This window comes from Triturus cristatus, chromosome 7, assembly GCF_964204655.1.
Source record: "Triturus cristatus chromosome 7, aTriCri1.1, whole genome shotgun sequence".
NCBI classification, from domain to species: Eukaryota; Metazoa; Chordata; class Amphibia; order Caudata; family Salamandridae; genus Triturus; species Triturus cristatus.
Window position 1 is genome coordinate 1597975107 of NC_140590.1, and position 12352 is coordinate 1597987458.

Below are 12352 nucleotides of genomic sequence, written 5' to 3' on the forward strand. Positions count from 1 at the left end.
CTTTAGGGGGGGCCATCTGTTTCTAATTAGCATGGCCTTAGCGCGGCCATGCTAATTAGAAACAGATGGCTTCCCCTAAAGATAAGAAAGTCTGCAGGCACTACCTTTTATTTCGCAGAGCGGTTCAGCGTCGCCTCCCTGTCTCCTCTGGGCGACATGAGGACAATGTACAGGTTGGGTTATCGACAACACGTTTATGCACTCTCTAAATAATGGCGTGCGATTACTGTACCAGAGATGGGGCGATGTGTCATCATATCAGCGGGGAGTGTATATAAAAACTCATAAATAAATAAACGTGGAGTAGAACACCCACTCGCATGCGCCATTTTGAATACATTATTGCAGCAAACCGGGAGCTCCTATTAGACCGTGATGCCTTTTAATATTGGAAATATATATGTTTACCTGTTCCAAAATGGCCGCGACCTAGACGTTATGCGCCTATGGTTAGTCTATCTAGTGCCGCTATCTGTTTCCATGGATTCTTGAGCGTCGACCTAGCGTTCATTAGAGCAGCACTAGACTCCATATTGGAGTGGAGAGTTACTATAGATGCTCCATTCCGTTGGGTGAGGCAGCACCAGCGAAGGCGTCGAGGCTCCGAGGAAGAAGATGGCGGAGGAGGAGGATGGCGAGATCTCCGACTCAGATTCGTATATGAAAGTCGCTATTCCCAACGTGGTGGTGGAGAGGAATCCGAAAGAACAGGTACCGAATGCTTGAATGGTGGGGTGGGAGAATATCCCACCTGCCTCTTCAGCACAAAGCAGTATTCCATCTCCGTGACGGTTTCCCGCCTCCTGCCAGCTCCCAAAGAGTCACAGGGCAGGTGGCACGGAGATCCGCTTACTCCATAGTGTGTGTTTTTAGAACGATAGTGTCCCGTCCCTTGGAAGACGCCTGCATCTTACGCTAGCACTTTATAAGTGTTTGTGTCTCCGTTAGTTTCTACCTATTGCCAGGGCTTCGGTAGACGTACGCCAGGTTGCCACCTGCTGCTTCCTCTGCAGGGGCTTTTCGGCCGCCGCTTCTTAGCGCAGCGCCAGTTACTACTGCAGTAGGTCAGACGAGCAGAGATCCCTGTCATTCTGTCAGTGCCGAGACATGCACATTAACCTTAGTGTCTACGGCAATACGCATATGTACTATTTAGTATTCAGTGTCGACCTGTCAAAATCTTAAAGGAATAAAGACCTTGTAGTTGACGAGTGGCATCCCCTGAGGCTGCTAGTTAAGCTTCCCAGCCATGTTCATGTGTCGGCCTGGTGTTATCCAATTATATATAAAAATCATAACAAAATTACTGCTGGATCCCATAAAATGGGGGCCAAGGTGTGACAGCTGAAAGGGTCTGGTGTCACGAGGGGCGGAGTCCTGAAAAGAAGAGCCTGACAGTCCACTTACACATAACACAGGGGTAGTGTGCCTGCTCTAAGGCACAATCGTAACATATCACAGAACTGTGTTTTTTGTAGGTAGTTTAGTTCATTACTGCTTGTTAGGTCGCTGATGAGCTCTGCGGGGGTCAACAGGGAGTAAAAGACATTGTCATTTACAATGCCATTTCTTGATTAATGCTTCACGAAGAGAAAAAAAAACAATAACATTTTCAATGCCAATAGCTCAAAACAATGTCATTGCGAGACCTATTGCATTGTAAATGCTTGTTAAAAATACTCCTGTGTGTGTGTGATGTGACGAGCAGACGAGTTAGGGGGCGTGCTCCAAGCCGCACCCCGATTGCCGTGGGTCGGAATCCGTGTACTGTAAGCCGCAAACCAGAAGCTGCAATTTGCCATCAGCCTGGTACAAGCAGGGCGGGAGGTATTGTATTGTAATTGGATTGCATTTGCAGGGCGGATGGTAGCGGAGGCTGGAGAAGACCCGCACAATTGAGGCTGCAGGGGCGAAGCTGTGCAAGATGTGGCAAAACGGCTCAAGTGAGAGAAGGCGGGGAGGGTAAGCAGTCCCTCAGGCTTGCAGTCACTGGAGTCAGGTGAGCCCATGGGCCCGGTGTTGTAATGAGGCTCTGCTGCGCCAGATGCCCTCTTTGTGATGTAATGCCCTATCTGTATTTCCATTGGCACTGTGGGTCACACCACTCACCAACGTCTTATGTTGACCGTTACAGTTTAGTTTGGAGTTGCTTGAGATGACAACTGCCTTTGGAGTAACCGGACATGTCTGGGGTCCTTTACTTGAATAAAACTTACTTGTACCCTTACCTGGTGGTGTCCGTCTTCATTAAGCCCAGCTTCTTGAAAACCATAGGGAACATGGAGGCTGAACTCATGCACCAGTAGGGGGTAGTAGCGGCAACAAGGGGAAGAAAGGGTGATAAGACCCACGTCATCCAATACCCAACAAGGCATCAAACCGATCAGCTAACCAGCCCATCTGTGAGCCAAACACACCAGTTTACCGCCCTGCTGCCCCACTTCCACAGCTATCGCCCATCTCAGCCTGCCTGTCTGCCTGCTCACCAGCCCAGCAGGGATGCTGCGATGCTGGCTGAGTAGGGCCAGGTGTGCCCGGGCAATGCGGAAGTGGCAAAGCTAGGTCTTGGTGCTGCTTACGGCCCCAGCTCGCACCAGCTTACTAATCTCCAGCTGCTTTTGGATAACGATCTGCCTCACAATACCATCAGCCCCCTTGCTCCCCCAGCCTCCTTGCCCTTCTACTCTGCTCATTTGTTAGATCTCATCACCCCAATTTCACTGCCTAAGCAAGGCTAAATACGTCCCAACTGGACTGAAACTAATCCTTGACAGATAAATCACTAGCAGGCCTTGAAATGTGAGGTCGTGGAAAGGAAGGGGTGATCTGGGGCAGTATATGAAAGCCACCAAAACACAGAGAAACTCGAACACAACAACAATTGGAAAACCCGGGAAGGAAGCAAATACTCATCTCACTAAAAAAGGAAGAAAACTGACAGCAGGAGACTAAAGAGACCAGCCTGACCTTACCAAGCAACTGATGAAAACCTTGACAATTGAGAGGCTTCATTGGCCAAACATTCACTATACACTAGCCCAGATTCCCTGTCCAAACTTCGGGCACTCTTCTTTCCAGTCGTCCCCAAAAGCAATCAAAGATCTGGGCATCCTTAGTCTTTCAAAAAGTCCAAGTATTAATAATAAATCTAAACATCCTGAACCACAGGACAGACCTCTGACAGAATTCCTGGACAACCCATGAGGTTCCCAAAGGGACGGAGCAAGCTTAGTCCAACAACATGCCTACCCTTTGTCAGCAAAACAGCTTGCTCTTTGATTGCACCATTACCAGCCTGAGCCCCTTCTACCCTCAGGGAAATAGCTTGCCCCTGACCTCAAACAGTCTTCAGAGTGATGTTAAATCCTCTTTAACTCCAATCAAATTAACAGAATTGGATGTGAACTTCAAAACTCTGAAACTAATTGACCTGCCTCACAACCCTTTACTAAACAGTTACAAGTCCTTGTCAAAGGTCACTAACAGAACAAACTCGAACTCAAATAAAAGTCCAGTAAAGAGAGAGAAGGAGAAGCATGACAATGTTTTAAACTCCTCAGACCCCCTCAAAAACCATGGCCCCAGTATCACAGGATCGACCTGGACAGCACTCCTAAATACAACGGAGGTAATATCATCGGCCATCCACTAGGAAATTCAGGTAGAGCTTAACACACTAGCCATCTATGTATCTGGCATAGATAGCAAATTGCAGTTGCTGAATGATCTGATTCATAGGGCTCAGGACGATCGTTCCAAACAGTACTCCAATTGTCAATATTCCTCCCTGTTAGATAAGTTACACACTTTACCAAGCATCTCACCTGAACTCTTGGAGGAAGTTAAAACCCAATCAAACAGTGCACAGGAGAAATTTTGGCTAACCGGAAACTAAACATTAAATCAAATACTATCTCACGTTGCCTCAGTCAAGTCACCCCACCATCGCAAAGTGCAAAACCTGAGCCAATCCATCTGAGATCAGGGGATATAAAGCGAGATAAACCTCAGATGCTTGGGAAACGACAAGAAATTGATCCTATCACACATTACCAGGAGGAGACCATTAACAGCCACCCAAACTAAAAGAGAAAGGAAAAGATCTAGGAAAGTACGGACAATACAAAAAGTTCAACAAAATGGCATTCACTGTGTATTTTCTAGTAAAAAAAAAAGGTGAAGAGAACACAATAACCGGTATTAACCATGAGCAAACAGGAACATCTTGTAAAAATGGGGGTGGACACAACATAACAGTTATTAATCACGAGCAAGCAGGAATCTTATCAGTGGCCATGGCGCAAAGTCAAGAATCTGCAGTTGAAACAAGGCAACCAAAATAGGGTGCCCAATGAATCACTCGGCAAAAACAAAGCGGTCACTTATCTAGTACCAGAACAAATTCGGCCAATACAGGAGGGTTCCTAGGCCCCTGAATGGGAATCTTTTCATAACTGAGTGGCTCTCGATGTGGAAGGATCTCACCAAGATACGACACAGGTCCCTCCAAAAACACAGGGGGATCCCATAAAAGGAGTCATCCACAATGCATCATCCAGGAAATTAATGTTAATCCCCAACTATACATCATTTATTACTTTAAATAGAGGGGCAGTGTTAGAAGTAACAAAGGAAATTATAGCACTAGCGTACCTTAAATCATCACACTTAAAAACAATAGAATTCCAGCCATACCCTCAATCAAAGGGAGCGGGAACCCACCTTAACAACCTGGGCCACAACTGATATTGCAGACCAAGTTCTTCATCACCAGGAAGCCTTTCATAACTGGGGGGTTGAGTTAAACAGAGTCAAGTCATCAAGATACCCAGGCCAATTGCGATTATAAAACCAAGCAAACACAAGGAGATGATGGACTGAGTTCTGAAACTTTTCAGACACTCACCCCTAGTCACAGATCTGGGTTGAATCCATCATCGTTCTTTAGCTCACTTCGACACCCCAGTTCAGACCCAGCTATATGCAAATCAGTCTTGACCCTGTGCCTCATGGCTACAGTCCAGCCTGGACTGCCAATCCAGGTCTTCCCTGGACCAGAAACAAGCATCCTGGGACCTGTTTCGTAGGTCAAAACCGTCCTCACAATGCAGGGATCTCTTAGGATGCCTGAATGGCCCACATTTACGCCATGTACTCACTCCTAGAAAGTGAATCCATCGGTGGGAATAGCATGAACATAATCAATTTGGGAACACCAAAGCAGGACTCAACTGAGGGGCTGCCCCATTACCACCTCAACTCAGCAGATATTTCCAAACATCGACAGCACATAGAAGGTCCTAACATCGACACATCCCAAAGAACTCGCCGGCCTCACTAAATTATAACAATTTAACAGACTCTGAAAAACTGTTATTAGACACAAAGCTGTTGAAACAGATACTAAAGAAACTGAAGACAGAGGGTGCACCTGGCACCAGCGGCCTTCCGAATGCACTGTTCAAGCAATACGTCAACCTCTGGGCGAGTTATCTAACACCTCACTTCAACAGGAGAGGGACCATACTCAATCCAATATACAAGAGCGGCAGCCAATCATCACTACTGAATTACAGGCTAATAGCCATAATAGATGTCAAAGTTAAACTGTATGCCTCCTGTATACTCCAAGATCTCCAGGTGTGGGTGAATAAGAACCGGTTAATACCAAAAACTCAAACAGGATTTCGGCTGGGCATGTAAGCAATAACAAACCAGTCAGTACTCTCCATCCTGGCTACAAAGACAATACAACAAAGGAGTCCACTATTTTCATGTTTTGTCGTCTTCAAAGCAGCCTTCGACAGAGTCCCCCAGGCCAGCTTTTGGGCAAAACTGGCAAAATTGGACCATCCAAAAAAATTTTTAAATTCGATCATTGCTCTGAACAGCAACTTATGGGTACAGTAGATAATGGCAGCAGGGTCCCGTCTAAGATCCAAACCACCAACGGCCTCAAACAGAGGTGTGAATTGGCCCCCTGCTTATTCAACCTCTAGCTGGCCAACTTAGATCGACACTTGGCACAAGCGGAGTGTTTTCCGCCAAGACTGGCAACAGACAAAATTGGTCACCTGCAATACACTGACAATACAGTTGTGCTAAGTCAGACTCCTGTCGGCCTACAGAGCTAGATGAACGCAATGGTTGGGTACATCGAGCAGCAAGGCTTGGAGTTGAAACAAAAAAAAAGTGATCCGCTTGATTGATACAAAGAAAAAAAAATCACCTAATTGGTCAGTGAAGGGCAACTGTATAGAGGTAGTAATCTCTTCCAAGTATCTTCAAATTGTGATAGAGTGTCACTTGAACTTCAAGCAACACTTCTCCACGAAGTGAGCCAAAGCACGCACCTCATCTTTTGCATTCAATCTGCTGCAAAAGATGATCTGCCCGTCACAGCAACATCTGCTCACAGACAGGGCAGGACAGCCCCTACAGACTATTTCATATGGCCTGAAAATTACCCAAGGAAAAGAGGCGGATTTATTAAACCGCCTACAATCAAATGTTTACAAAGTCATCTTCCGCCTTCCATAATCAGTCTTACACAATCCAGTATAGCTGAAATTTGACCTAACGAACCAAGTACTGCAAAGAGTGAATGCTTTTATAAAGCAATGTTGAACTCTTTGTGCTTCTGAAAAAGGCTCCTTGAACAACTTACGCTGGAAGGAAATTGAGTTTCAGACGAGTACAAATTTAAACTTTTTGGAGAGCGTATTTTCTGTCATTAATCACAGCTCTGGGGCTAAAAGAAGCCTGGGCCTGCCCTATGGAAAGAGCATCCTTCACCTACCTAAGGAGCACCTCGGCCAAATCTTTGTCACAGCTGCAAGATAACACACTAGCTGCCAAATGGCACGCATAGATGGCTATATCCTCATACCAACACTTAAGTCTACTTAACAACTCACATTTCACCCATACTAAAGCATGAATTTATGCTGTATCATTTTGGCCAGTTAAATACTAAAGATCTATCACTAGCGTAACGAAACTTGAGGGGGGACCCCTGCAAACCAGGTCGAGGCCCCTCCCTCTGGACTCAGTCAGGAGCTGTCACACCAGCCCCTGGAGCTCGGGCCCCCACCACACCATGGGGGATGCGGGAGCATTTGTTACGCCACTGGATCTAGGAGCACCTGCATCATTGAAAATACTGGTTGCCTTTGCGACCAGTATTTTTGCATTTGGGATGCATCAACCCAAATGCAATTTCGCAATTTAGGTAATCGCAAATTTTGAGATGACCTAAATTGCGAATGCATTTAGTAAATGCAATGCATGATGCACTTCAAAATTGCGATTTTGCAATTTGGAATCGCAAATTACCATCAATTTCAAGTTGATGGTAATTTGCGAAAACTTTGCCAATTTCAGGGGTGCATCAGGGTGGCCTTTTGGCCCTCTTGCACCCTTGAAATTGAATGCGCAATTTGCGAGTACCTATTAGGTACTCGCAAATTGCGCATGCAATTCCCATTCATTCTTATGGGCCTCTAGGCCCATAGGAATGAATGGGAAGCTATTCCTTAATTTCGGATCGCATTTTGAAATTCGCAATTAAGGAATATGTAGGAATCGCTAATATTTTTGCGAAAACTACATGCATAGGTAATTGCGATTCCTTAGTATTCGCAATTATGGAATCGCAATTGCCTACATTGATGCATGTGCCCCCTATTCTCTTCCAGGTAGAGTCTGGCGACAATTCTTAGTTGCTACCTATGCCACCTAAACTCACATTTTATGCACATGTCCAGCACTTTTAGTACATAGTAGGAAGCTACTCAGACCTGCTTTTGTACCTCAACAAGTGTGCAGTTGCAGGCAAGCTGTAATTTGTTGGCTCAGTGGAGACTCCATCATCCTAGCGTGCCAGAGGAATACATACTTATTCCAGGTGGAAACATTTCTCAATGATCCCATATAATAAGGGCCACAAGAAAGTACTTCATTAGTACCTAAACGCTAAAGTATGTTAGAGATCACTCTATCATCATCAGTAACACAGTAATGTAGGAGTTAATGCTCACAAGACATCAGACAAATGCTGGGGCAATTTCATACATAATATTGGACCCATTAATGGATACGCACACTGGACTTGCACTTTGACCTTCACATAATTTCAATAGCTGTTGGCTTTTTTATTGTAAATTTTTTTTTTTATTAAATAATAAGTACAAATATATAACATTTGGCAGTAGGCGGGCACGGTGCACGTGTTCGTGAATAATACTACTGTACACTAGATCAACATTGTTATATCAGCGGTTACGATTTCAATCCTGATGTGAACGTCGAGCGCTCAAATCTTCGATATCCTGCAGGGAAGCGTCATTAAATGGTGTGCAGATCATACCCCTACTCTTATTCCACAATCCCCAAATGTGTGTCCATTTTTGGGGCATCCTCTCCCTTCATAGATCGCCCTCTCCGCTAGCATACACCAATTCAATGTCAGCTTCCCACTGTTGGACTTTGGGCCTCGCATCACCCCTCCAGGTTCTAGCTATGTTGCGCTTTGCCACCACACATCCCAGAGTGACCCTGGTTTTCTCACTAGACGTCAAATCTGTTGCGTCCCATATATTGAGGAGACACCATCTGGGAGAGATCTCCATTGTCTTCCCAAAAGTTGCCAATATTTTTTGGGTTATTCTCTCTCAATATACCTGGAGGTTCGGGCATTCCCACCACTGATGCAGATAAGTCCCCTCCCTGCCGCATCCTCTAGGGCATAGTGAGTTGTTCCAGGCCCCCATCTTCACCAGCAGCACACTTGTGTAATACACTCTATGGAAGAGCTTGAGTTGGATCAATCGAAATCTGGAATGGATTGCAACCTCTCGGCGGAAGCAAGTGCTTCCAGCCAGTCCTCATCGCTCATGTCACCTATGTCCTCCTCCCATTTGTCTCGCGTTTTTGTGACTTTGTCCGGTGTGTTAAGTATCTTTTTATAAGTCAGAGAAATCGCTTTCTCCTTAAGGTAGTCGTCGAGGAGTCTGTCCTCAAGGGGGAATGAGACCAGGAGATCAGAGCCTCTGGGAATCGCTTTATGTAGTGCATTTTGGACTTGCAGGTACCGGAAGGTTTCTCTCATGTCAGTTCATAATCTCTTTGGAGATCCTGAAATGGGACATCCTTCCCCCGCCCACACCTCAACAACTTGCGAGAGGCCGATGAGATCCCATTTTCAAACCCTGAACATATAGCTAACAGCCCCAGCCGGTCTGTCTCTTTAAGGGGGTTAGCTAGCGTGATTTTGTCTTTCTACCACAGAGCCCATGTTGCTGTGTGCCACAGCGCCACAGTAGTCAATGTTGGAGTAAATTTCGGCCTCTGGTTTTTTCCTCCACAAATTGCTCTTAGGTAGGTCCCTGGGGGCATATTATACCTATCCATTCTATAGGCAGGTTCTGTACCTGGCCAATGCGTCCAGTGATTAGTGACGACCAACTGAGAGGCCCAATAATAACTTTTGATTGCCGGGAGGGCAATCCCTCCGTCATACCAGCTTTTCGACAGTTTGGTCAGGGCTACACGTTGGAATACCATTGTTCCAGAGGAGTGCCCGTACTTTAATTTCCAAATAATTAAAATATTTATCTGGGACCAATTATGGTGTGTTTTGTAATGCATAAACGAAACATGGTAATGCCATCATTTTGTATAGAGAGGCTCTCCCCAACAATGTAAGGAGCAGGGTCTTCCAATGCTGTACGTCAGTTTGCAAACGGCGAAGCGGGGGGACCAAATTGTACTCGTAGAATATCGCGGGATTTGTTGTGACATATATCCCTAAGTACTGGAAGCCTTCTGTCGCTATCTTGGCTTCGCAGTGGGTGGGTAACTTAGGGCACCCGCCACTTAAAACATAAATCAACGACTTATCCCAGTTAATGGTGTAACCGGAGTATTTTTGAAAGAGTGTAAAGATATGCAAAGTTCTGTGCAGTGAGGAATATGGCTTAGCCAAGTAGAGCAAAATATCATCGGCGTAGAGAGAGATTCTGTCTTCCCACTCTGCCGTCCAGTTTAAGCCCCTTATCAAAGGGTCGCCTCTAATCCAAATTGCCTGGGGTTCGAGTACAAGTGCGAATATCAGCGGAGACAACGGACACCCCTGCCTCGTCCCTTTTTGTAACTGAAAAGTCTTGGATTTGCCTCTTTTGACTGTCACACACGCCAGGGGCTCTGCTTAGAGCAGCCGCACCCACGACAGGAGTTTGTTCCCGAATCCGTATCTTTCGAGCACTGCAAATAAAAAGGGCCACTCAATCATATCAAATGCCATTTTGGCGTTGAGGGATACTATCACCGCCTCCTCCCATATAGTCCCTGCTCTGCCCAAAACACCATTGAGTCGCCTTAAGTTTAGTGAGGTATTTCTGCCTGGTATAAAACCGGATTGGTCGGGAGGGATCAATTTATGTAGTAAAGGTGTCAAGCGTGTGGTCAGTAATCTGGCCAATATTTTAACCTCTGGGTTTAGGAGGGAGGGGAGATGGGTCGGTACGAGCCACACTGTTCCGGGGGTTTTCCCTTTTATGGATCACTACTAAATTAGCTAATCTCTGAGTTTCTGACAGTATCCCATAAACCACGTACGCTTCATACATGTCTGTCAAGTAGGGAGCAATAGTGGATGCACACGCTTTATATAATTCTATTGGCAAACCACTGGGGCCCATCGCTTTCCCCGATCGCAACGCTCCTATCACTTTGGTCACCTCTTCTTTAGTTAGGGCTGCAACCAGCTCCTCGATATCCGCGCTATCGAGTGTAGGAAGGTTGAGTGTGGCCAGCAACTCCTGCGCTTCTACATAAGTGGACGCACTTGTGGATGCATGAACCTGCTTAAAGTGCTCTCCCAACGCTTCTGCTATACTCTGTCTATCGTTAAGGCGCACGCCTTCCTTCGCCTCAAGCTCGAACACCCATCCGGAAGCTTTTTCCAGCCTGTCTAACCGCGCCAGTAGTTTGCTTGTCTTATCTCCTATTTCGTATATGCGATGCTGTGTTGCCCGATAATGGGCTTTTACCGCATCTTCAGCCAAGTATCGAAAGTCTTTTTGTTTTAGCAATAGTCTGTGTTGAATATCTGGGGCATCTGAGGTATCTAAATCATTTTCTAGTTGGCTTAGCTGTTGGCTTTTAATCTTAGAATTGTAAGACCAATTTGTATAAGCGTGTTTTTTAATTATGTATTTTTGATGACCTTAAAATTTAAATGATTACCACCTCTCCTGTGCTAAAAAAGTGACCGTTATTTGAATTGAACCCATTCCAAGCAAACTTTGATCTGCATAGGAAAATCATGCACGTAGAGATGAGTTCTATAACCTATATTCAGAATACTGGCTCATACAGTGGCTACATATAGAAAATTATGTCAATTACCGTTGAAAATAAAGTTATGCGTTTCATTATTTTTAAGATAATATATAGGTCCCAACTTTCAGTGCCAGTGTCACTTTGTAGATAGATGATTCTTGTAATGGAGCCCACTCAATTATATGACACGGTTTGGTTCAGGGTGGCATTCTTAAAAAGGACGCACAATAAAATGGCCTTGCCTAAGAGCCTTTTATGGAAAAAGAGAAAGATGTAGTAGTAAGTCTTGTGACAATTTACGTATGTAATTGCAGGAAACTATATAACTGAGCCTAATTACAGAGCAAGATTACTGAATAAGTGCAGAAGCCCTGGTAATGATACATGGTCTATATACCAGGGATTTCCAATCGTTTCTGTAATAAGAGCTACTTATGTTCAATAAAAATGATTCTGAGTTACTATTATTATTAGGGTGGTAACAATGACCGCACAAGACAAGATTACAGTAGTGGTCACCATATGCAAACCGTGATCACCTAAGGGTTGCAAGCAGTGATGAAAAACAGGCTTTGTCAATTTGGAATGCATCTTGGTAATGCAGAACAACCATAATTGCAAAGCCCCGGACACCAGGGTAATAATATTGGAAATATTAGTAATAGGTCCTCTGAACGCCACATGATTTACCACTCAAATATTAGCTTTAAATATATATTGTTAATTCACCATTTACTTTTTTACTCCAAATATCAAATTATGATTTTTCAAAATACACACAATTTCGCAAAAAATACTTTCTCAATTTTGGTCTACATGTATTGATTCAGCCAAGCAGAAGCTTCAAATTTCGTAGGCCGGGCTGGACCCAGAAGAGCTACTTACATGTAGCAGGAGAGCTAACAGTAGCTCACATGTAAATCGTTAGAGAAGCCTGCTTTGTATGATACAGGACAGTTTACAATGAAGGAGAAATATTGAGGGAGATGAGTCCTAACGTTTGAAGACA

The 12352-nt window shown here is 44.8% G+C and overlaps 1 protein-coding gene across 3 annotated transcripts in view; it reads right to left on the bottom strand.

The window, feature by feature from the left end:
* The window catches only part of LOC146812475 (chloride channel CLIC-like protein 1), a 1578371-nt gene that overhangs the window by 251963 nt on the left and 1314056 nt on the right, over nt 1-12352 (bottom strand). The window lies entirely within an intron of this gene.